A 5,088-nucleotide genomic window follows, 5' to 3' on the forward strand; every position below is an offset into this window, starting at 1 on the left:
CTCTCTTTCCTCTTAAGTACTCGTCCTAAAAGACAAGCCCCCTTTTTATCAATGCCTTTTTCATATTTCGCAACCAGACCAAAACCAAAGTCATTCTGTGAATTCACAAATATACCCCTGTCACTTTCTTCACGTAAAAGTAAACGAAAAAAATAGATCTAACGTTTAATTTGTCATTCCGTACGTCGTTCATCTTAAAGAAACTAATTTAATATTTAATATTTAATACTTAGTAATATATAAAAGGAAATACCATTTGACAAGAACAAGATAAATGAAACCAAAGTTACATACATCAAAATGATTATTGAAGACAACAAAATATTGATTGAAAACTTAAGAAAATATTGGATTTTTTAGACAAACACAAATTAAGGAAATTAAGTCGTAACATTCATCCAACATAAAACGTAGAGCGTCTAATTTTATAAATAATTCAGTAACACAATATTCGATCATGTTAAATCTAATGTATACTGATAACCAAACAATTTAAGAATTGTGTATAAAAATTTAAGTAGTAATCGTTTAGCAATAATCACTAATGAACAAAATTGGAAACTTTATCTGAAAGTTTACCGAAAGAGAAATTATTTTTAGACAACATCGGTATATTATTTAAAGTGGATTCATTCCAATTTTGCATTTTATTTTTATATAGGTTAGTGTTGCAAAAAAAAAAAAATAAATAAATAAATAAATAAATTAAAGGAAATTTGTAGGACATGCAATCCAAATGTTATTAACCATTTGGAGGGAAGACGTCGACCACGTTTGCATATATTCTTTATTATTATTAATATATCATTTCGACATTCTAGAAATCCGGATATTGTTTGATTTCATTTATGAGTTATTCATTTCCTTTGACATTAGATAGTTATAAACTCTATATCTTTACAAACAAAACTTTGCAAGAAAGCTATTGCTGTTCAAAAAGAAAAAAAAAAGTGATATCTCAACATCTGAACTCAATATATATATATATATATATATATATATATATATATATATATATATATATATATATATATATATATATATATATATATATATATATATATATAGTCCCAGGAATCGCCAAAGATGCGCATGAACACATCATAAAAAATTAGGATGGAATAATCAAGAAAAACCAACCTTAATTTCCAAGGGTTCCTTGCCTCGTCAAATGAAATTCGTTGTAAAAAAATCGTTCTCATTGCCACATGGGAAAACCAACCTTGTAGACCGATCTTTTTTTGGATATACCTATACATTTACAGTGTACCATGTACATCTTCACTTGATTGATACACAAATGACAAATCTACTCATTAAAGCATTATATTAAAGGAAATATGTTATCATGATCTTTAACACATTTTAACATTTTATATGTTTTGTTAAAAGGCAAGTATCATATATATATATATATATATATATATATATATATATATATATATATATATATATATATATATATATATATTAATTAATATCCAAAATTAACAATTGATGGTTTTTATGTACCTATTAAAACCCTACCCTACTAAACCCTTCAATCATCATAAAAAAACCATCGACACTCTTCATCACCGGTGTTCCTCCAGCTGCCGCCATCAGTACATCAACAACCCCCACCCCTTCACCGTCATTCTATGATCATCTGCATCATCTACTGTCATTTAAAGACATCATCTCCACAACCCTAATTCCATATTCTCGTGTCTAATTCTTTTCAACGCACAGAGTAATGGGCCTCAGCCAGATCGATGACCTCTTTCAAACACCAAGAAATCAGCTTGTCGGTGGTAGGTTTCTTCCCTCTTCCCTCTGATCTCTATAAAATCGACTAGGTAAAGTTGATTTCTGAACTATTGATGATTTTAAAAATTAATTTCAGTTTACTTTTAGGACAACCTTCAAAATCTGGTTTAAGAATTAACACGTTTAATTTATTGTTGTAGACAGTCGATTATCTGGTTTAAGATTAAACTTTAGTTTACTTTTAGGGCTAGCTTAATCAAATTTTGAATAGTTTCTTAATTAATATTTGATCTACGTCGTTTTCATATCATATCAATTCAATATGCTAAAGGTTTTCATTTCAATTTGTGTTATATTTTTAATTCACGAAAAAGAGAGTTCCAATTGTGAACTGCATTTCATGAGAACTTTAAGAGTTTTTGAAGCTTTTTGATATACTTTTCAAACAAACACACACATATATATATATATATATATATATATATATATATATATATATATATATATATATTCTGTCAGTGATAATCACAATTTAGATTTAGAATAAATTCTATTAATCTTATTTATTTATTTATTTGTAATAGATGTTTCTCAGAGTGAAAACTAGTGACACTTTGATGCTAACTCTATCAAAGGTATTTTTCCAATGGTTGCATATAGGAAATCCATCAACAGAATTCCATTGTGTAAACCAAGTCTCTTTAAGACCAACAATCGAGTTATGTTCTTTACTTTTTATTTTTCTTATCCGATTATGTTATTCAATCGCTTTATTTGTCAATCCATCGTGACAAAATACTAATTTTCTATGAAAATCAAATGCACAGTACAATGTATTCTTATGTATTCTGCGAGAATATATAAAACAATTCTTAGCAATAATATTGTTTCAGAATGAATTAATGTTTTTGTAAGATTTCGATGTTCTTTTCCTTTTTAGGTTTTGAAGAGGCTTTCATTAATGTGGAAAAGAAAGAAAATATGGAGAACGAGAACGTGAGTGTATTATATCAAAATGTATTTTTCCAGAATGTATAAAACAAATTTTAGCAATAATATTCTTTTAGAATGGATTGGTGTTTTTGAGAGATTTTGATATATATATTTTTTTCTTTTTAAACTATTCTTAGTTTTTGATGTAAATGTTGTTATTATTAAAGAATTTTTTTTATCACAATCACACAATGTTGTTATTATTCAAGAATAATTTTTTTGTATCACAATCATACAATGTAATTATTTGATATATTATTAATTCAAGAATCGATTTTGTATATTCTTTTTGATAACGGACCTATTCATATTTTCTTCTTATTTATGTCTTCTTAAAGGATGTCATAAACTGTCATTCTAATAAAATGTCATTTTAACAGAATTTCATTCTAACAGAGTAAAATAAGATATAACTGGTTATGATTACAAAGTAAATTACAATTAAAATTGAATTAATTTTTAAAAAATTTTGAATTATCCCTTAAAATTCGAAATTTTCATTTTTTAAATATAGTTAATTGTCTAAAATAGCCTTATAATTAAATTTTAGTGATAATATGGTACATGATATTCCATTGTAATATTATAGACCCTCAAAATCATAGCCCTTCATTATTTTCATCCATTGGTCCAGAATTGTCCTTACGTACACACAATAGTTATCTAGAACATAATAACCTAACCCTATATATATATATATATATATATATATATATATATATATATACAACACGAATGAAATAAAATGACATTTCACATTCAATGAAACCGTTTTATGCTCATTTGAATTGACAAATTGAGTTGAATTCGGGAACTATAAGACATAAGTAAATACTTTCACTCCAAAACACGCATAAATAGCTCCATCGTGAAAATTCCACGTGTTCGGTGCAGTTTAACTAATCTTGATACACAAAATAGTTTTCACATTATCTCCTTTTCTAATTAGCTGTAAATATATAAAAAAATACATAAAGATTTTTGATTGGGCTCCTTAGATGGGAATTAGGCTACATAATAAGAAGTACATACAACATATAAATACACTAACAACCTTCCTTGTAGTTTGAATGGAAGGATTTCGAACATTTAAACCGGACCAAAATCAAAAAATAATGTAGACTACAACTTTTTTGAGAATTTTTTGCATATTGATTAGATGAATATCGTTCTCAGTGTGTTTTTAGATATAATGTTGAAATAGGTTGCAGGTCAGGTAAACTACATTGACATTTTCACATAAAATAAGTGTGACAGTTATGATCGGTTGATGCAGCTCATGAGTAAGTTTTGAACCCAACTGGTCTTAATAACAACATTTGCAACCTCATATTAAGGTACATAGCTTCAACACTTGATCAAAAGATGGTTCCTTAGTGGTTGTAGAACCACAAAAGGAGATTAGGGCAGAAGTATACATAGTGGCATAATGTTGATTATATGGTGGATGACGTCCAATCTAGCTAGTCTACATCTGAATAAGCAATGAGTCGTCGAATGCATGAGGCAAAAATCAAAATGTCAAAGTGTGTGCGTCACACCCCCAAACCAGACGGCGGAAACGTCCGGGGGTGGAGGACTTTAATTGTAGTATCACAACACATGCATCATAGTAATCAAAGTACAAACAACCATTGTATTTAAAAAGTATAAGTATTTACATGTGTTCAATCATTGTATATTGAACCAAAATAGTTATGCAAAATAAGATATGACTCAACATAGCTCCATCTTCTCAAAAAGCTCGGGGAGTACATGTGTATTATTTCCCTGAGAATACAAGTAATTTGAAAAGAGAGTATCAACATAAAGTTGAGTGAGTGCATAAGTGTTTATGTTTGAAAGGGTGTCTCTGTATCTAGCATATGTAAAACTGTTCCAAAAAATCCTATATTTTCTGTTGTATATGAAAAGTAGTTTTATTCCCATAAAACCGTTTTCTTTGTATCAATGTTTTGTATTTGTATTCCTTTATGAGAAACTTGTAACTGAGAGTGTGCCTGGCTCCACCAGCTGTTATTGAAAACTGTATTGAACCATTGTAGTATGTATTTTGTAAACTGGTACTTTGAAGGTGTACTTTCGTTTAGTTGTTTATACATTAACGTATTGTTAATATCTTTTTAATGAGTTATTATAACCATACTATGACGGATGGCCTGAAACAAACTCTTTGTGGGCGTTTAAATTTTGATAACAATTGCCACTCATTGGCGTGTATGCCTGACTGTAGCTAGCAGCCTGAGAGCGGGGTTGTCAATCCCGATATAGATCTACACACAACTTGTTTCGATCCCCTGGCTGGAGATTCTGGTTATAATGTCAGGACTTTACCTTGGTTGTCTA

The 5,088-nt window shown here is 28.7% G+C and overlaps 1 long non-coding RNA gene across 1 annotated transcript; it reads left to right on the plus strand.

Moving 5' to 3' along the window:
• The first annotated feature begins 1,565 nt into the window (after positions 1-1,565).
• Positions 1,566-2,839, plus strand: LOC145168592 (uncharacterized). The gene is made up of 2 exons (XR_013741948.1): positions 1,566-1,793; positions 2,690-2,839. It is a non-coding gene; the product is annotated as an uncharacterized LOC145168592 (long non-coding RNA).
• The last annotated feature ends 2,249 nt before the right edge of the window (positions 2,840-5,088 follow it).

The sequence above is a fragment of the Lactuca virosa genome, chromosome 4, assembly GCF_052849685.1.
Source record: "Lactuca virosa cultivar CGN04683 chromosome 4, Lactuca_virosa_CGN04683_v6, whole genome shotgun sequence".
Classification (NCBI taxonomy): Eukaryota; Viridiplantae; Streptophyta; class Magnoliopsida; order Asterales; family Asteraceae; genus Lactuca; species Lactuca virosa.